The sequence below is a fragment of the Loxodonta africana genome, chromosome 1, assembly GCF_030014295.1.
Source record: "Loxodonta africana isolate mLoxAfr1 chromosome 1, mLoxAfr1.hap2, whole genome shotgun sequence".
NCBI classification, from domain to species: Eukaryota; Metazoa; Chordata; class Mammalia; order Proboscidea; family Elephantidae; genus Loxodonta; species Loxodonta africana.
This window is the reverse complement of record NC_087342.1, coordinates 63,712,598-63,735,079: the sequence shown is the minus strand read 5'-3', so window position 1 is coordinate 63,735,079 and position 22,482 is coordinate 63,712,598.

The following is a 22,482-nucleotide window of genomic DNA, read 5'->3' as shown; positions in this document are numbered from 1 at the left end:
AGTTGACAGATATTTTGGGGGGACACAATTCAATTCATGACACATCTTCAAGTACATATTTATTCTGAATATACATAATTTTTATGTTTGCACTACTGAAGTGTCTTGGAAATAAAAGCCTGTGCAATTGAGTTTATTTAGTCAGGGCCATACTGAACAGGGAAAGAAAGAAAGCAAGAGAGAGAGAGAGGGAGAGGGGGAGAGGAAGAAAGAAATACAGACATCATCTCCCTGTTTGACTTGCTTTGGGTCTTATATAAAGTAAATTTTGAAACAGGTGAAGTTTTGCTATTCTTACTCTTTTAGTAAATACTTATTTAGTGGCTAGCAGAAAAACCAAAAAACACAACCTTTGGGAACTAGTCAGATGTAGGATTGAAGCCATGTATTTTTCGTGTGATTTGGGGGAAGTTGCTTAGCTGTTCTAAATTTTGATTTCTCACCTACAAAATGGGCCTAATATGCCTTATCTCAAGGCCATATAAATGAAATGCTCAAAAGTAAATACTCAATAAAAGGTGTCCACTAACTGTTAATATTATTATTACTACCTCTAAGATGCTTCAATAACTGGTAGATAAGGCACAGTCCTTGTGCAAAAGAAGCTTTCAGTTTACTTAGAGTGAAAGACTGTAAACAACTAATTATACCATGAGACAGAATAATTTTAGGGCAATAATAAAAGTATAAAGAAAAGATTATGAGATTAGAGAGTGGGTAAATTTAGGCTACATCAGAAAAAGCTTCATGAGAAAGAATAATCTATGCTGATCCTTCAGAAATGAGCAAGATTTTAGTAGACAAAAGGGAAAGGGACTGATTTTCATTACACCCAGCCTGCTGTTTCTTTACCCTATTTTCTCAGAATGGTTCAAAACTCATTCCTCTTCATTTAGGTACCTGGTACTGTCATCAGAAAAGAATACTATGGTCTGTAGGACAAACACTATTTATTATATTATATATGGGTGTAACTCTTGTGTGGAAAACATATGGAAAGTTATATGGTTATAAGGTATAGGCAGTCCCCAGGTTACAAATAAGATCTGTTCCTAAGTCTGTCTTTAAGTCAAATTTGTAGGTAAGTCAGAACAGGTAGATTGCATGATTGAATTTTGCAAAACCAACGATCTCTTCATTGCAAATACCCTTTTTTTCACCAACATAAATGGCAACTATATACATGGACCTCGCCAGGTAGGATACACAGGGATCCAATAGACTAGGTCTGTGCAAAGAGATGATGGGAAAGCTCAATATTGTCAGTCACATTAAGGCCAGGGGCCAACTGCAGATGAGCCCAATAATTACTCATATGCAAGTTCAAGGCGAAACTGAAGAAAATTAGAACAAGTCGACAAGAGCCAAAGTACGACCTTGAGTATATTCCACCTTTAGAGACCATCTTAAAAATGGACTTGATGTGCTGAACACTAATGACCGAAGACCAGATGTTGTGGAATGACATCATGGATTTCATACATGAAGAATGCAAGAAGTCATTAGAAAGGCAGGAGAGAAAGAAAAGACCTAAATGGATGTCAGACAAGACTCTGAAACTTACTCCTGAATGTCGAATAGCTAAAGCAAAAGGAAAAAAATGATGAAGTAAAAGAGCTGAACAGAAAATTTCAAAGGGCAGCTCAAGAAGACAAAGTATTATGATGACACTTGCAAACAACTGAAGATAGAAAACCAAAAAGGAAGAACATGCTCAGCATTTCTCAAGCTGAAAGAATTGAAGAAAAAAATCAAGCCTTGAGTTGCAATAGTGAAGGATTCTACAGGGAAAATATTCTACAGGAAGCATCAAAAGAAGATGGAAGGAATACACAGAGTCACTATACCAAAAAGAATTGGTTGATGTTCAATCATTTCAGGAGGTAACATATGATCAGGAACCGATGGTACTGAAGGAAGAAGTCTGAGCTACACTGAAGGCATTGGCGAAAAACAAGGTTCCAGGAATTGACGGAATACTTGTTGAGATGTTTCAACAAATGGAGGCAGCACTGGAAGTGTTCACTCGTCTATGCCAAGAAATTTGGAAGACAGCTATCTGGCCGACTGACTGGAAGAGAACCATATTTATGCCTATTCCTAAGAAAGGTGATCCACTGAACTTGGAAATTATCAAACGGTATCATTAATATTGCATGCAAGTAAAATTATGCTGAAGATCATTCAAAAGTGCCTGCAGCAGTATATAGACAGGGAGCTGCCAGAAATTCAAGCCAAATTTAGAAGAGAACATGGAACCAGGGATATCACTGCTGATGTCAGATGGATCCTGGCTGAAAGAAAAGAATACCAGAAAGACGTTTACCTGTGCTTTTTTGACTGTGCTAAGGTATTTGACTCTGTGAATCATAACAAATTATGGATAACATTGTGGAGAATGGGAACTCCGGAACACTTAATTCTGCTCCTGAGGAATCTGTACATGGATCAAGAAGCAGTTGTTGGGATACTGCATGGTGTAAAGTCAGGAAAGGGGTGTGTCAGGGTTGTATCCTTTCACCATACCGATTCAATCTGTATGCTGAGCAAATAATCTGAGAAACTGGACTATATGAAGAAGAATAGGGCATCAGGATTGGAGGAAGACTCTAACAACCTGTATTATGCAGATGACACAACTTTGCTTGCTGAAAGTGAAGAGCACTTGAAGCAGTTACTGATGAAGATCAAAGACCACAGCCTTCAGTATGGATTACACCTCAACATAAAGAAAACAAATATCCTCACAACTGGACCAATAAGCAATATCATGATAAATGGAGAAAAGTTGGAGATTGTTAAGGATTTCATTTTACTTGGATCCACAATCAATGCCCATGGAAGCAGCAGTCAAGAAATAGTAAAACGCATCACATTGGGCAAATTGGCTGCAAGGTATTTCTTTAAAGTGTTAAAAAGCAATGATGTCACCTTGAGGACTAAGGTACACCTGACCCAAGCGATAGTGTTTTCAGTCGCCTCATATGCATGAGAAAACTGGACAATGAAAAAGGAAGGCCGAAGAAGAATTGTTACCTTTGAATTGTGGTGTTGGCAAAGAATACTGAAAATACCATGGACTGTGCAAAGAATGAACAAATCTGTCTTGGAAGAAGCATAACCAGAATGCTTCTTGTAAATATGGATGACGAGACTGTGTGTCACATACTTTGGACATGTTTTCAGGAGGGATCAGTTCCTGAAGAAGGACATCATGCTTGGTAAAGTACAGGGTCAGCAAAAAAGACGAAGAGCCTCAAGAAGATGGGTTGACACAGTGGCTGCAACAATGGGCTCAATCATAGCAACAATTGTGAGGATGGCGCAGGACTGGGCAGTGTTTCATTCTGTTGTGCATAGAGTCACTATGAATTGGAACCAATTCGACAGCACCTAACAACAACAATGCATATAAAACACTTAAGAAACACTTCCAAACCTTGCAATGTTTTCATGAGCGTCACAAAAATAGTGCATGCATTCCTTATTTTGAACCATAGTATTTAACTCAAATTTTTAATATCTTTATGGCAGACCGTTCTTAAGTATGAGTTGTCTGTGAGCCTGATGTTCATAACCCAAGGATTGCTTGTACTGTTGTTTTGGGGTCTATTTGTAAAGATCAGGAACTCACTGTATTTGAGTGAAAACCAACCACCTGGGAAAAAGTGTCTCAGGCTGGACAGCCAGAACTTGGAGGGACAAAACCAGGTGGACTGCAGGATGTTTCTCTTGTCTTACCCATGATATTAATCATATGTTGGAGAGGTGGCTCACTTTGGGAGGTGTTGGCACCCTCTATAGAAAGAGAGATTGGGCATGGGAAGTTACAAAACTCAAGCAAATTAACATAGACATTGTGGAGCTTCTTTGGTGCTCTGGATTGCACCAGCCCTTAATGGGAACCAAACGTACTCTTTGAGGTCATACAGACCTTGGTTTGGATGCCAGCTCTGCCATTTATCAACTGTTGTTATTGGCCAAGTTAGTAACCATTTCTGCGTCTTGTTAATTGCCATCAGTTATGACTCATGGAGATGCCATGTGTGCAAAGTAGAACTGCTCATTGGGTTTTCAAGGCTGTGACTTTTTGAAAATAGATTGCCAGGCCTGTCTTCCGAGGTGCCTCTGGGTGGTTCGACTAGTAGTTGAGTGCTTAACCATTTGTGCCACCCAGTCGTATGGCATTTCTTTTCCAATTCTCTTCTCCGTGTGACTTTGTGTGATATTCTGAGCTTGGTATCTTCCTCATATGATTGTTGTGAGGATTAAATGAAATGGCACATATAAGGCTGGGAGACGTAGACTCGTAGAGAGTTAGATCCTTTTCTTCCTTCCTTCTCTTGTTTTCTGTTTCCCCTGTTCCTGCCAGCATTTGTCCTTTGATGTAGAACAAAGATTTGAGTGTTTTAGTCAGTATCAAAGCTAAAAAGCCATGCTTGAACCAGAATATTAAAGGGAGAGCACAGCTTTCCTCAGCGGCAGCATGGGGCAGCCAAGGTAATCAAAGGGAAAGAACCCCAAAGAGATGAAACTCTGGTGAAGGGTGGGGTGCAGTAGAGAGGTAATACCCTGAGCTGCCAGCCTTCCTCACTAGGAGAGTTTCCTTCCAAGGCTGTTTTACTAAGGAAGAGTTAGCAAAGACAAGGGAAACTCTCAATGAGAATGATGGACACAGTAACCATAGCAATGGACTTGAGGATGCCAATGATCATGAAGACGACACAGGATTGGGGAAGCATTTCACTTTGTTATACATAAGGTTGCCATGAGTCCAAGCTGACTTGATGGCATCTAACAATGACAACAAATATAAAATTAAGTAAAGGTATAGCTTTTCTTAATGGCATTTTGAAATAAAAAATTCTGCCCTGAGCTAAAAGAATTTTTAGACTGTTGGGGAAGAATATTGGGGAGGGTGAGGACAAGTCTGGGGAACAGGGACATTTATTCTTGGCCATTTGACTCACAAGTTAAACTAAGTATAAGTGGCTCCCCAAGAAATTACAGCTTTTGAATCACTTGGCCTCATTTGATGAGCTATGATAAATTACACACACTGAATTTCTCTGATTTATCTAATTTGGATGTATTCTTATAAAATGGCCCAATAATACCCTGGTTACTATCACTATCAGTATTCAATTCTTCTTAATATGGGTCTGCAAATGCAAAGCGAAAAGTAGGATTGAGACAAAAAAACAATGCTATTTGGTACACATATATGAGATTAAAGTGAATTTTGGCTCAAATTATCCAGATTATTGTCTTAATCCTCAGTCATCTTTGCATGTGAACATGATATTTGAGCACAATGAAGAAGAGGTGTTTCCCTGATGGAAAATGAAGATCCAAGATTGAACTAATCTTGGTTTTGTCCTTGTAATGTGAAAAGCATGGCTCCTTGGGAGGAAAACCAAACCAAACCCCATAACCCCATAACCAATCCCATAGCCGTCAAGTTGATTCCAACACATAGCAACCATATAGGACAGAGTAGAAGTGCCCCACACAGTTTCCAAGGCTCTGATCTTTACAGAAGCAGACTGCCACATCTTTCTCCCATGGAGCAGATGGTGGGTTTGAACCATCAACCTTTTGGTTAGCAGCTGAGTGCTTAACCACTGCATCACCAGGGCTCCTTCCTTGGGAGGAAAGTCATGTTAAAATTCAACTTTTATTTGACATATGCATATTTTACAGTTTTATTTGGAATTTTATCTATGTTTCTTATATGCAATATGCAAGCAAGCATACCTAAATAACTAAATATGGGTGGCCTGCACATGTTTATGGGCAAAGCACTTCAAGTAGTATAAATGGAAATAATGGCTATATGGCAAACCTAATTGGTTAGAGTTAGGAGGCCAGCTGATTTGCAGTTATGCATGCAGTATTCTTGGTGTGAAACTCACCTGGAGCGCTGTGTATACTTGGGTCTTAACACTGCGTGTGACTCTCACTAATGATACTGTGAGCCAGATGAAAGGATGCTATTGACAGGAGTGACAAGAGATGAGTATGTAGAAATATTGTTATTCTTAAAGGTAAACAGCATTGTTCACAGGTCATTGTCTGCACAAAGCATCACTCAATTCAACTGTAGTTTTAGTAGAATTCTTTTGTTGTTGTTAGGTGCCATTTCACCAATTTTTGACTCGTAGGAACTTCATGTGACAGAGTAGAACCACTCCATAGGGTTTTCTAGGCTGTAATCTTCATGGGAGCAGATTGCCAGGTCTTCCTCCCAAAGAGTGGCTGGGTGGATTCGAACTGTCAACCTTTTGGCTAGCAGCTGAGTGCTTACCCGTTGGGCCATCGGGGCTCCTAGTAGAATTCTACTGTCTTAGAATTAACAGTAAGGATACTTGTGCCATGCAATCAACTCAATGACAACGGATTTTTTGTTTGTTTTTTGGTGAATGTCCTAAGTTGAAATGCAGGTGAGTTTTAAAAACCGAAGATTTCTAAAAGACAGATATGATTTTTAAAGTCCATGATTAAAGATGATCAGTGCACAGCATATTCCAGGTTGACTAAACTAAATGCTGTATGCAATGACAGCATCATCCTGCCTTCTGTGCCATGATGATTTACTTGTGTCATGTTGTGGTGAACATCTTTGAAAATTTTATTTATTTAGTTGTTGTTGAGAACATACACAGCAAAACATACACCAGCTCAACAGTTTCTAATGTACAGTACAGTGACGTTGATTACATTCTTCAAGTTGTGCAAACATTCTCATCCTCCTTTTCTGAGTTTTTCCTCCCCCATGAACATAGACTCACTGCCCCCTAAGGTTCTTATCTAATCTTTTGAGTTACTTTCGATGTCACTTCGATTCCAGATAGCTAAATCTTAAAAGAGCATAATGCTCAAGGCAGACATTTATTTTTAGTTAAGCTAAACTGTGGTTTGGTTTTAAGAAGACTTCAGGGAATGTTTTCGGTTTAAAGAGTATCTCAGGGCAATATTTTCAGGGGCTCGCACTGAACATTTCTAATGTTCTATTATGAACTTACTTGCTTTCCTTTCCTTTTAAAATACACATATATGAATTGTCAAAATCTTTCTCATTCTGTTATTTGTTATATTTCATCATTAAGCCTATTGGAAATAAAAATAGGCCATTGTTATCTTGACAAAAAGAAAAAATGTGCACACACACAACTGTTCCACACCTTGATAGTTGCTTCAGTCTCTCATGCAGGAAGAGATGGAGTCTGAATGAATGCCCAGCCTCATGAAATGAGAAATGCTATGTGTGTATAATCTGATGCATATCTGAAAACCAAACTAAAAAAAATTATGTTTAAAAGAGAAAGAAATGATACAAATTGTGGTCATTGATAGGAATATGGAATTTCATCTGGTTTGGCTGACTGCGTTGTTTAAGCTTTCTGCAAGAAACATTTGCCATCAGGAAATCCTCAAAGCATATGGGAAATTGCAATAGAAAAACCCATCACATCCACTGCTCCCCTGAATTGACTCAAGTAACAAAAATAATAGTAAGATATCCAACATCTCCATATTGTACTCATACATTCATTTTTTTTTTTTTTTAAATATAGTTTCCTATTAGCTAACAAGCAAATCAGATTTCTGGATATAGCCCTGAAATTCTAAGAGACTATTTAGGATGGGTGTAAAGTCAAAGAAAGCAAAAATTCTCACAACTGGACCAATAAACAACATCATGATAAATAGATAAAATATTGAAGTTGTCAAAGATTTCATTTTACTTGGATTCACAATCAACACCCATGAAAGCAGCGGTCAAGAAATCCAAGGATGTATTGCATTGGGTGAATCTGCTGCAAAGACCTCTTTAAAGTGTCAAAAAGCAAAGACATCACTTTGAGGACTAAGATACAACTAACCCAGGTCATGGTGTTTTCAGTTGCCACATATGCATTTGAAAGCTGGACAATGAATAAGAAAGAATGAAGAAGAATTGATGCCTTTGAATTATGGTGTTGGTGAAGAATATTGAATATACCATAAAACCCAGAATATACCATGGACTACCAGAAGAATGAACAAATCTGTCTTGGAAGAAGTACAGCCAGAATGCTCCTTAGGAGCAAGGATGGCGAGACTTGGTCTCACATACTTTGGACATGTTATCAGGAGGAACCAGTCCCTGGAGAAGGACATCATGGTTGGTAAAATAAGGGTCAGTGAAAAAGAAGACTCTCAACGAGATGGATTGGCACAGTGGCTGCAAACATGGGCTCAAGCATAATGACAATTGGTGAGGATGGCACAGGACCGGGCAGTGTTTTCTCCTGTTGTGCGTATAGGGTCACTGTGAGTTGGAACTGACTTGATGGCACCAAACAACAACAAGGTCAAAGACAAACCCAGAGTGTACAGTCAAGCAGAATGGAAAAATACAAATGGAATGAATAAATAAACTTGATGAGTGTTCTTCGAAGTCAGGAAAGAGAAGCAATTAATGAGTTGACTTCATGCCAGCTACTATGTGAAACTCTTTTCATTCATATCGTAAAATCTTTACTCCAACCAGAAAACTCAGGCACGGAGAGGTTAGGCAACTTGCCTAAGGTCACATAGCTGGCAAGAAGGGGAGTCATCAAATCTCTTGTTTCTTCATTTAAACCGAACTGCCTACCCACAGTTTTATTAGCGGAAATTATGTAACTGGCTTTATGCAATGCCTAACAGTAACCACAACAGGCAGATACATGTTTAGGTAATGTTTCTGATAACAGCAAAAAGTCAATGATGTTTTCTGATAGTGATATCTGCTAAAAGGTCGGCAGCGATACCCACCTAGGATGTCAGTGAGTGAGTTGTAGGAATACATCACCTACATCAACAAATGCAAATGATGACATTGGTGAAAGTGATTTATTTCAGGTGTGTGACAGCTGCTCCTTAGTGGGCTTCACCAGTTTGAATGATTCTTTTAATAACATCTGCAGATCATTGCATTTCAACTTTTATTTATTTCCAAGCAATTCATGCTACAGCAATTGAAACACCCTTATTAATCCTGGGTTAGTTTACCATGATTTTTGCAGAGTTTTCAGTGTTCTATTTGGGGTGGTTTTTATTTGGTATTTCCTAATTAACAATATTAATATGCAGTTTATAGCTTTTCATATTTACCCCATAGCATAATTTAATATGAATACTATATTCTCAGCTATGCCCTCCTCTGTGCCTATGAGGTAAAACAAACAACAAACAAAATCAAAAGAGGAAAAACATGCCTGGCTATGTGCTTGTTTTCATTAGCAGTGAGTCTGTCTGTTTCAGTGTGATTGAGATGTAATCCCTTTCGGCCGCACCTCTCATATTCTCCCAGGAAACAATCCCAGTTGTCTAAAAAGTCAACACCTTCTGACAGGCACCATCTGGCCAGCCATTCATTAACTCCCACAATGCTGCTCGTGAATTTGCCTCTCTCCCTGTGACTAGTGACTCCGCAAGAGCTAATGTGGATTACGGGAATATTGCTTCTCTGGTTGGGTCACAGAGACATCGCCAGGCATGAGTCCTACCGGGAATATCCTACCTGGGATGTAGGTTTGTTATACAATTAAATTTAATATTTGACAACATTTTGGGAATTGAAAGCTGAGGACTGCAAATAGTGAAAGAATAAAAATTTAAATAATAAGTAGATCATAAATTAGGAAATTGGTTTGAGAATGGAAAACTATTAATATAGACAATTCTTCTGTGGGAGTAAATGTTTGGAGGGGCTACTAATGAATAGGGAGTTAAGAACTACATTCATTTACTATGTTACATCTGAAAATCCATTCTTCTGCTTTCTCGATATAGTACTTACCTTGATTTTTCAGTCAGTTTCGCTTACTTTTCTTCCCTATACTCACTTGAGGCAGCATGGTCCAGTACAAAGAAGAGAGAATTTGAAGACAAGGCAAGAATTTGCATAACAACTTGTGTCATTGCTATTATGCGATGCTGCAATTGTCACCACAGTATTTCTTAATTTGGGTTTTATCATTTGACAATGAGACAAAAGCCCCATATACTCTACCAAATTCACATAGTTTCTAAAAGGCACAGTTTCTGTGAGTATCAAATAAGACAATGCATGTGAAAGCACTTTATAACCTATAGCTATTGGTTCATTGGGCATCTGTTTTGGGTTATGCAATATTACGGATGTGCAGGTACCAAAATGTAAGACATTAAACTTGCTTTCAAGAAACCTGCACTCCACTGGAGAACTGGACATGGCAACAAAACAAAACAGAAGTCCTTAAGCCATTACAAAAACAAAACAAAAACCAAACTCACTGCCATCGAGTCCATTCCAACTCATAGCGACCCTATAAGACAGGGTAGAACTGCCCCATAGGGCTTCCAAAGAATGTGTGGGGGATTCAAATTGCTCACCTTTTGGTTAGCAGCTATACCTCTTAACCATTAGGCCACCAGAGTTTCCATAAGCCATTAAAAAAACCCAAACCCAGTGCCCTTGAGTCGATTCTGACTCATAGCAACCCTAGAGGACAGAGTAGAACTGCCCCATAGAGTTTCCAAAGAGGGCCTGGCGGATTCAATTAAAAAAATTAGGATTCCTAAAATCAAGATCCCAAAGAGCATCAATAATACAGAGGTGTCTTAGAGTCAGGGCAGGGCATTCTGGGCAGAGGGGCCAGTGAGTTGGAAAAACAGAGATATGAGAGACAATATGGTATGTTTTGAAGACTTTAGGTAGTTAAAACAGGATCAAACTTTTGGCAGAGGAAATGGGAATACTTGAATCTTAAGAAGAGTCTGGTTCGTGAAACAGAAACAAAATGAAATTAAAAAAAAAAGGAACCAGTTGCAGCGAAGTCCATTCTGACTCATGGTGACCACAAGAGCTCAGAGTAGTACTGTGCTCTATAGGTTTTCAGTGGCTGATTTTGGGGAACTAGATTGCCAGGTCTTTCTTCTAAGTCTTCACTGGACCTGCAAACTTTTAGTTTGCATGACCCAGGGACTCTTGTGTAAAGATGTTAACGTTTACCCAGGGGCAATGAGAAACTGTTACAAAGTTTTGAACAGGGAATGAGATGATTGGAAATGCTTTGGAAGGACTGTGTTTGAGTCTGAGTCTTCAGAAGTGCTTGGAGGATGGATTAGAAAGGTCCAGATGTCGGGAGCTCAGTAAATACAGCAGCAGTACCCACTAGAAGCCATGAGAAAGGAACTAGAATTGTGACCCACCTACTGTCATCGAATCGATTCTGACTCATAGAGACCCCATAGGGTTTCCAAGGCTGTAAATCTCTATGGAAGCAGACTGCCACATCTTTTTCCCATGAATCTACTGGTGGTTTTGGACCACTGACCTTTCAGTTAGCAGCTGATCACTTTAACCACTGTGCCAATGGAAGTAAAGATGAGAAGAAGCATCAGAAAAATGGAATGTGGAATATCAAGCCTTGACCATCAGAATCGTATTAATGCAGAAGACCTGGTATCAGATAAATGTTCCAACACGTCTCAGGCTCAAGCTTCTTAAGTCCATTTTTTTCACTTCTAGCTTTTCTGTAGGGAAGAGTTTCTTATTCATTCTGCAGAAGGGTTTTGACCTACTCATGAATGGAAACATTCTTTGAAATTCTGTGATGCCAAGAATGTTGCCAATAACATCACATTTTTAGAGTAATTCCTCTCTGAAACTTTGAGGAACCAAACCTGTCTTATCCATTGTTGTATCTCAAGTGTATTAGATGCTCAATAACTATTTGTTGAATGCATGTTTGATAAATTCTGCAGTGCCATGGAAGCAAGTTGCCCTGAGGGATCAGAGAGTAGATAGATGTAGACACTAAAGTGAAAAAATTACCTGAAAATGAACGGACCCAGCTATGGGGGTAAAAATACTGTTAGAAAATATTTGTTGAGTTCTTCTAAGTTCCATGCACCATGCTAAATATAATTTGTGTGCATTATCTGATTTCATCCTTACAACAGTGCTGTGTGAGCACTGGTTTTATCCCCAATTTGCCGATGTGGAAACTGAAGCTTAGTAGTTACACATCTAGTGAGTGGCAAAGCTGTGGTTTTAATCCTGTTTTATTTAGGGCAAAAACTCACCTTTTAAACCACTATGCTGGATTTAATGACCACTTAAATGACATGAATTTGTTAAAAATGACACCATTGTAGAGGCTTAATCTGTTTTTTCTCTCATTGTTGTCCTTCTTGTTGTTATTGGCTGCTGTTGAGTCAGCCCCTGACTCATGGTGACTCCATGCATAACGGGATAAGACCATTGTGATCCATGGAGTTTTCATTGGCTGATTTTTGAAAGTAGATGGCCAGGCTTTTCTTCTTAGCCTGTCTTATTCTGACAACTCTGCTGAAACCTGTTCAGCATCATAGCAACATGCAAGCCCCCACTGACAGATGCATGGTAGCTCTGTATGAGGTGCATCGGCCAGGAATTGAACCTGAGTCTACAGCATGGAAGGTAAAAATTCTACCACTGAACAACCACTGCTCACTTTTCCTCATTACATTTCTCTTTTATCCCTGGATTGTTCCACTTTGTTTCTCAATACATATGCCTAGATTTTATAGGTATATATACTGTCTCCCTCACACCCTCATTTCTTCTGACCTTTCCATCAGGGTTGAAATTAATGGCATAAATGACTAGATTCATGACTCTCCGCCCCAGTACAGTGATGGTCTTAAAAATTTCCCATGTCAGCCTCTCTCGTTTTGAGTCTTCATATATGTCTCCCACTTCATTTCCCTACCCTCCCCCTGCCTTTATTCTGCCCCCTCCCATCCTTACAGTTGGGTGCCTAAGGTGTGGATGTGAGTAGCATTTCTGGGTGAAATCAGGTAGCAACAGCAGTGGGAACAGCTGCCATCAAGGAAGATCAGATCTTTGAGGGCAGGGATGGTGTGTTAATTTTTCCCCTCTGCATCGCCTAGTTCACTGCCTGGCACCTAGAGGCACTTGATAAATGTTTGCTGATCTAATGAAGTACATATGAATGTGAGCAGTCAGACATGAACACTCACTGCCCCTTCTTTTTCGGGCAATATGCTGAACTCTCTTCTTTTCCATGTATTTTTAAACACAGTATTGAGTGCCAAGGCATTCACACAGACCTGTGTAAGCCTCTTTTCCTTTTTCCCTCAGTGACTTATCTGTTTCCTAATGAATCTATTTATTCTAACAGTATGCTATAACAAGACAACAATTTCTTATAGCAATATAGATACGGGTGGGTTTTTTTGGCCTTAGATGAATAACTGTACATATCATGTAGTTTCCACTGTAAATTATCTTTTTCTTTATGTCTCTTTACTTCTTTTAAAGGCTAATTCATTCCTTTAATTGCAAGTTTAGGTGATATGCTCCATTTTTACAAATACTGTGGCTAGACTTAAACAAAGAAACTCTTTTTACAATGACTTGCACTCTGAATTCAAGACTCTCTTACTTGTGATACCAATTCCCCTTGTGCCTTGGACTTTGTTTTTTTCCATTTCACCTCCAAAATTACATTGAAAACATCTGCTAAGGACTTATTTAAACAGCTAGTTAATGCTTTATAAAGCTCAGAGGTGCGCCCATCTGTTCCAGGAGCGTTCTCTTTTCTCAAGAGCTGTATCATATTTTCTACCTGTCTGACAGCTAGTTTTGCCTCAAAACTCTTCATTTCTCTTTCTCTCAGTAGTATGGCCCTGTACTTTAAAGTTTATAACCCATATTTCCTCATCTTGCTTTGATCTGAACAAATCTAAGATCATTCAAGTTATTTCCTTCTTTTCTTCTTAGATAGACAGACATAGATAACTGCCATGGAGTCGATTCCGACTAGTGGAGACCTTATAACAACAGAAAAAAAAAGTTGCCCGGTCCTCATTGTCCTCAAGATCACTGACATGTTTGAGCCCACCGTTGAGGCTACTGCACCAGTATATCTCACTGAGGGTTTCCTTTGACCTCGTTTGCCCTGTATTTCACCAAATACAAAGTCCTCATCTAGCAATTGATCTCCTTTGATGATGAGTCCAAAGCAAGTGAGCCAAATAATTTTCTGTTGTGATCCATAAGGTTTTCATTGGCTAATTTTTGGAAGTAGATCACTAGACCTTTCTTCCTAGTCTTAGTCTAGAAGCTCTACTGAAACCTGTCCACCATGGGTCACCCTGCTGGTCTTTAAAATACTGGTGGCATAGCTTCCAACATCACAGCAACATTCAAGCCACCACGGTAGGACAAACTGACAAATGAGTGGCAGTTTTTCTTAAATCTTTCCATTTTTTTCTAATCTTTAAAGCCAGAATGTCTTTCCTTTGAATCTTCATAATGAAATAAAGTCAGGATGTATTTCTGGTGGATTTAACCTTATTTTATCATCCTTGCAAGTTGGTGTGTTATGGGTTAAACCACAGGTATATATCAAGAGTAGATGAGACTCTGGGACTTTTCTTAGTTTCATGGCATCATTCATATGGAGTTATGTTTGGACTAAGAGACTTCATGTACTCCTCAGTTCATTCAACTACTATTTATCAAGTACCAGTGTATACCAGGTCTTTAACAGGGGTAGAAAAAAGTAGTGAGTGAACACTACTCTGATCCCTGCCCTCACAGGCTCACAGCGTGGAATGGATGACAGATGTTCACTGAACAAATATGTCAGTAAAATTAAAACTATGAACATGATGTTATGAGAGCATATAGAAGGATATCTAACCTTGTCCAGGGTCCAGAAGTCTTCTGTGAGGAACTGACAGATCCAAAGGATGAGTAGACATTGGATGGAATGAAGAGGCTGTGAGGGGAAGAGTGTTATGGTAGAAGGAACAAATAGGGTGTACAGGGCTTGGCTGAGGAAGTAGTGAGTTCCAAAGACCTGAAGAAGGCCTTGGAGTTCAGAGCTCAGAGAGATGGGGGAATTAGAGGCTTGGCCACTCAGGGATTATACTCCATGAAAATTAGTTGTGTCTTTATCCCAACAGTGGCAGCCACTGAAGGGTTTCAAGTGTGTGTGTGTGGGTGATGGTCATCTTATTAGTTTCCTAGGGCTGCTGTAACCTTTCCTGACTTTAAACCATGCAGTAGTCTCTTGTTCTATTTGAATGGCTGTCTCTTGATCTGTGTATAAGTTCTTCGTGAGCACAATTAAGTGTTCTGGAATTCCCATTCTTCGAAATGTTATACGTAGTTTGTTATGATCCACAAAGTCAAATGCCTTTGCATGGTCAATAAAACACAGGTAAACATCTTTCCGGTATTCTCTGCTTTCAGCCAGGATCCATCTGACATCAGCAGTGATATCCCTGGTTCCATGTCCTCTTCTGAATTGGGCTTGAATTTCTGGCAGTTCCCTGACAATATACTGCTGCAGCCAATTTTGAATGATCTTCAGCAAAATTTTACTTGCCTGTGATATTAATGATATTGTTCAATAATTTCTGCATTCTGTCGGATCTCCTTTCTTGGGAATAGGCATAAATATAGATCTCTTCTAGTAGGTTGGCCAGGTAACTGTCTTCTAAATTTCTTGGGATAGATGAGTGAGCACTTCCAGCAGTGCATCGGTTTATTGAAACATCTCAGTTGATACTCCATCAATTCCTGGAGCTTTGTTTTTTGCCAGTGTCTTCAGTGCAGCTTGGACTTCTTCCTTCAGTACCATTGGTTCCTGATCATATGCTACCTCCTGAAATGCCTCCACGTGCCTGTCAATTTGTCATACTTTGGGAGCTTGCATGTTTCTGTGATGCTGGAAGCTATGCCACAGGTATTCAAATACCAGCAGGGTCACTCAGGGCGGACAGGTTTCAGTGTAGCTTCCAGACTGAGGCAGACTAGGAAGAAGGACCCGATGGTCTACTTCTATCCATTCTGCCACTCTCTGTCTCTTTATTGGTGCATTTAGTCCATTTACATTCAGGATGATAATTGATAGGTATGAGTTTAGTGCTGTCATTTTTGATGTCTTTTTTGTGTGTGCTATTGACAGTTTCTTTTTTCCACTTACATTTCTGTGCTGAGTAGTTTTTCTTTATGTATTGTCTTTTCCTCTTTTTCATTGTTGTTGCTTTTGTATTTGCTGAGTCTTTATGTTTTTCTTATTTTGATGTATAGGATTGTTTCTTTCCTTAGTGGTTACCTTAATATTTACCCCTGTTTTTCTGAGTTTAAACCAAACTTTTATTTCTTTGTATTGCCTTGAATTCCTTTCCGTATAAAAGACCTATTACTACATTTTTCAGTTTCTCTTTTTTGCTTTAATGTTGCCATCTTGTATGTAATGACATCTCTGTTTCCCTGTTTTGAGCATTTTAGCTTTGATTTATTTTTGTGATTTCCCTGTCTGGGTTGATATCTAATTGCTTTGTCCTGTGTTCTGGTCTCGGGTTGTTATCTGGTGTTATTGTTTTTCTAACTGGAGGCCTCCCTTTAGTATTTCTTGTAATTTTGGTTTGGTTTTTCCAAATTCCCTAAACTTCTGTTTATCTGGAAATGTCCTAATTTTGCCTTCATGTTTGAGAGACCATTTTGCTGGATACATAATACTTGGTTGGCAATTTTTTTCCTTCAAGACTTTATATATGTCACCCCATTGCCTTCTTGCCTGCATGGTTTCTGCTGAATAGTCCAAGCATAGTCTTATTGAGTCTTTTTTGTAGGTGACTTTTCTTTTATCCATAGCTGCTGTTAAAATTTTTCTTTATCTTCGGCTTTGGCAAATTCAAATTATAATATGTCTTGGTGACTTTCTTTTGGCATCTACCTTATGTGGGGTTTGATGAGCATCTTGGATAGATATCTTTTCATCTTTCATGATATCAGGGAAATTTTCTGCCAACAAATCTTCAACAATTCTCTCTGTATTTTCTGTTATCCCCCCAGTCTAGTACTCTAATCACTTGTAAATTATTTCTCTTGATAGAGTCCTACATAATTCTTGGGGTTTCTTCATTTTTTTTTAAAAAAAATCTTTTATCTGATTTTTCCTCAAATATGTTGGTGTCAAGTGCTTTGTCTTCAGTCTCACTAATTCTGACTTCGAGTTCCTCAGTTCTGCTCCTATGACTTCCTATTGCATTGTCTAATTCTGAAATTTGATTGTTAATCTTCTGAATTTCTGTTTGCTGTCTCTCTATGGATTCTTGCAGTCTATTAAATTTGTCACTATGCTCTTCCCTAATCTTCTTAAATTCCTCTAATTCTATGTCTGTGTGTTCCTTGGCTTGTCCTGCATTTTGCCTGATCTCCTTCCTGATCTCTTGAAGAGTTCTGTATATTAATCTTTTGTATCCTACCTCTGGTAGTTCCAGGAAATTCTTTGCATCTGGAAGATTTCTTAATTCTTTGTTTTGGGAGCTTGCTGAAGCCATCATGGTCTGCCTCTTTATGCTTTATGTGATTTGATATTGACAGTTGTCTCTGAGCCATCAATAAGTTATTGTATTTATTTATTTTCTGCTTGCTTACAGTGTCCTACCTTCTTGTTTTGTTTTGATATGCCCAAATAGGTTGCTTGAGTGAGCTAGTTTGATTATTGGCACCTTTGAAGCTCTAATGTCCTGTCACTGGGTGGTTAGAGCTGTTACTAGGTATAAGAGCCCAGGAGTCCATTTACTTTTCTTGTATGGATGCAGTTCAGGTGTCTAGGCAGTCAGTCACCAAGCGTGGCTCTCACCTACAGTCTTACATGAGCAGGGGTGATTGGCGTAGGCACAGGTATCTGGCTGCAGTAGGGGGTCACATGCTGAGCAAGGCAGAAGGCTGACAACCACCCCTGAGTGTCTGTGAAGAAAGCATGGCCCTGTTCCTTAAAGTGCTTAGGTAGCTTGGTTTTGCAGCTGGACTATGGGCACTCAATGCTGTTGGCTTTAAGGACTGGGAGGCCCCACTTATCCTTGGACCCCTGTCCAGGGTGGCTAGGTGGTGTGGGTGAAGCCACCAGTCCTCAGGCCCCTGATGTGGGTAGGTAAAAAAAAAAAAAAATTTTTTTTTTTTTTTTTTAGGTAAGGACCCTGCTTAATAGGCAGAGTGGCGTCAAATGTCATGAACCTACCTCTCCACCGTATAGCTGAAACAGTTGAAGTTAGATTTCAGGTATATACCCTGTTTTACTGTGCTAATGAGGGCCTATGCTGTCAAAGTGGGCCCACACAGGTCTATGTAGGAGTAAAAGGCATTCAAGTCTGCGGACTGCTTATGCCTGTGCCTAGGCAAGGGAGCTGCTTCTGCCCTGAGTTCCCAGCTTAGGGGAGCTGGCAGATTATTTTTTTCCCTGTTTGTTAATTTGTTCCTTCTCCAAGGCCAGAAGGATGGCTCAGGGCATGTGAGACATAATATTTCTGGCTCAGGGAAAGTGGTTATCACTGAAGCTGGCTTGGGAGCTGGGGCAGAGCAGTTAAACAAGAGAGAGTTTTTTCCAAAGGAGTGTTTTTTGGTCTGTGCAGTAGATTAGACATAAGTACTTATGCCAAGAACACTGCTTTTTGCTGATTCTGGAGGCATGAGTGAACACTCCACCACTCAGTATTTCCCAATGTGGAAATGCATCCTGAATACCACTGCTTGTCTCACCATACTTGTGCCAGCAAATCTGGCCTGTGGGGTGCTGGTTCCCACCGGGTCAGGACTGGCAACTGCTCATTGCTCCTGAACCATCTCTCTCTCTCCTCCTGCTACTCAGTCTGATTCCTCAACTTTGCCTTTGATATTCAGGGCTCCTGGATTGCCCTATATGATCAATTCACTTGTTTTTTCGGGTCTTTGTTATAAGGGGGACCACTGGAAGCATCTGACTACTCCACCGTCTTGGCTCTACCTCCTGATGGTCTACTTCTGAAAAGAATTAGCCAGTAAAACCTTAAGAATACCAGCTGAGCATTTGTAGATATAGAGTAATTAAAGTTCCTAATCAATTGGCTTTGAGTTAACCAAAAGGAAATGATCTTGGGTGGGTCTGACCTAATCAAGCAAGACCTTGAAAAAGATGGTGGAGGCCTTCCCTAAAGGGGAAGATTCAAAGACAGGAGGATGCTGACTGTGAGGAAGCAACCTGCCATGTTGTAAGGAGGGCCACATGGCAGGGAAGGCCAGTGGCCTCTAGTTGCTGAGGGCCTCAGTCCTACAACCACGAGGAACTGAACTCTGCCAACAACTAGTGAGTTTGAAAAGGACCCCAAATCTCAGATGACATTGCAACCCCCACTGAGACCTTGACTACAGCCTTGTGAGACCCTGAGCTGAGAACCTAGCTAACCTGTTCTGGAACTCCTGACCTACACAAACTGTGAGAGAATAAGTGTGTCTTGTTTTAAGCTGCTCAATTTGTAGTAATTTGTTATGCAGCAATGAAAACATAACACAGACCCATTGGATACAATGTCTCTTGAGAGTCTAGGTTGAGATGATAACAAATAGGGAGCAGACTAGGAGCTGATTCCTGGAGCTCAGAGGAGAGGTCTCAACTACAGATATAAATTTGTGAATTCTCTACTTATAGGCTGTAATTAAATTGATGGCAATACTACCTGGGAGAGGAGTATAAAAAGGGTCTGAGATAAAGAACAAAGGCTAAGGAATGCCAGCATTTAATGACCAGCTAGGAATGATTAACCTGCAAAGAAATCAGAGATGTGAACTTGAGGCAGGAGGATCCTGTAGTGGAGTGTGGGCTCTGGAAATCAGGGACCGAAAGTTCTTCAAGAAAGGAGTAGAAATGAGTGTCAAATGCTGCCAAGAGAAATGAGGCACTATTGAGGCAGAAGGTGAGACAATGCACTGGGAACAGGGTTTTAAGTGAAAGTCTGCAAAATGATGTGTTGGACACAGGGCACTTCATGCGCACAGCGCCCACTGCTCAGAATGGCCCCATGCTTGGCTTGATATTCTGCTCTTGCCACCTTGAAATTCTTAATGATTTTATTTTTGAACTTGTGTTTTGGAAGTGATGTTCAATGGGACAATGGAGCTTGAAGGTGAGAGAGGAGTTATGCAAAATATGCATGTCCACTTGCCCTGTGAGCACAAAATTTCAGTGCATGGTAGGTAGTTCAGCAATATTCAAAGTGAGTACAAGGAAACGTGTTGAGTCTACAACTGAGTAAGCCAGGCACTGACAGTCCCAAAAGGCTTCCCTTTCTGTTCAAACCAGAACTTGCTTCCATCACAGAAAGAAAGCAGCGGGATTCTAGGAAACATGATCACCAAGGAATCCTATCATATCCTTTCTTCCTGTTACTTCTCTCTATTAGCCAAACCATTTACAATAAAAATGATGACATGGAAAACCAAAACCAAACCTGGTGCCGTCAAGTCAATTCTGACTTATAGCGACTCTATAGGACAAAGTAGAACTGCCCCATAGAGTTTCCAAGGAGTGCCTGGTAGATTTGAACTGATGACCTTTTGGTTAGCAGCTGAAGCACTTAACCACTCTGTCACCAGGGTTTCTGATGACATGGAAGGGAAGGGAAAGATAGGGTACACCACAGTTTCTTTTCTTTTCAGTCCTAACTTACTCATCAGTAAGCTGAAGGTAGAGAGTGTTGGTAGAATGTGTGCCTATCAAGAAGTGAAATAAAAACAGTTGAGTTCATTTTGTGCAATTTTTCCACTGTTCTGGTAAGATCAAAATATATATGTGATATATATGCAAGTACAAGGTATGAAATATGAATTGTGCAGTTTCCATTTATATTTGCATTTAAAACTGATATTGCACAATACAAAGATAAGTGATAAAATTCATACTAATAATTTAAAGTTTATTTATTTATTTTTTTAACTTAGAATGAATTAAATAGCAAATAAAAAACACCCTGACAAGCGGAGAGAAAGACTGGAAGAAAGAAACAAGCTTTGTATTTTATTAATTTTAATGGCATTTCCCTGCCTTTGGATTAAGGTCCACTCATTTTATTTTGCACTGAGCCCTGCAAGTTATGTAGCTGACCCTGGTAGGATGCCTTGCATTTTCCCATTGTCCCACCCCAAGAAGGCCAACAACCAGGCTTATACCCCAATGAGGGAGATTGGTGAATTCTATTCTGGAGGCATTGAACAGATGCAGAAACAATTCCATGGACTTAGGAGTTCACCAACAGCTGTCTCTTCCCATTCATTGTAGAGAGAAACCCACTAGGATAGGGGCCCTCTCCATGCACACTGAATTTCCCCTCAGAGTTTTAGGCCCTCCCTCTACGAACAGGCAGGCAAGGATTTGCAGATACTGGAGGAAAGCTTCCTTCTGGAAAGAGAGATAACGATCAGATAAGCATCAGATTCCCAAGAAAAAAGGGGCAGAAGGAGATTGTCTGATATGATAGATCATTTGTAAAGAACTACTGAAATTATTGTACAATCAAGCATTGGGGAAAATATCCGTGACTGGTATACAGAAAACTATATAACTCTTTAAAAAAATGACAGAAAAATTGATATTATATGTCGTAGTTATATAGTGCTGCTAAAACAGAAATACCAAAAGTGGATGGCTTTAACATGCAGAAATTTATTTTCTCACAGTTTAGGAGGCTAGAAGTCTGAATTCAGGCTGCCGGCTCTAGCGGGAGGCTTTTCTCTGTTGGATCTGGAGAAGGGTCCTTGTCTCTTTGGCTTCTGCTCCTGGATGATCTTCATGTGGCTTGGCATTTTTCTTCCCCCATCTCTGCTTCTCTCACTTGCTTGTTTAATCTCTTTTATTTATCGACAGAGATTGACTTTAGACACACTCTACACTAATCCTGTCTCATTAACATAACCAGGAAAACCCATTCCCAAATGAGATTATAACCATAGGCATACACTAAAACAAACAAAAACTGTTTCTGTCCAGTCAATCCCAACTCATAGTGACCCCATAGGACAGAGTTTCCAACACTGAAAAAAATTGTTTTTAATTTTATTGTGCTTTAGGTGGAAGTTTACAGTGCAATTGGTTTCTCATTCAAAATTTATACACAAATTGTTTTGTGACATTGGTTGCAATCCCTGCAATGTGTCAGCATGCTCCTCCTTTCCACTCTGGTTTCCCCTTGTCCATTCATCCAGTTTTACTGTCCATTGTTACCTTCTTGTCTTTGCTTTTGAGCCAATACTGAAATCTTTACAGTAGCAGACTGCTACATCTCCCAAGGAGCAGCTGGTGGATTCAAACTGCCAACCTTTTGTTAGCAGACTATTGCTTTAACCACTGTGCCACCAGGGCTCCAATACATATTTTGAGGGGACACAGTTCAATCCATAACATTCCCACCCTTTAACTCCCAAAAATTCATGTCCTTGCCACATGTAAATCACATTCATCCCATCATGTCACCCAAAAGTCTTAAATCAACTCCAAGTCCAAAATCTCATCTTCTGAATCATCTAAATGATATATGAGTAAGACTTTAGGCATATTCCATCCTGGGGCAAAATTCCTCTTCATTTATGAACTGTGAAATCTAGACTGTTATCTGTTTCCAAAGTACAATGGT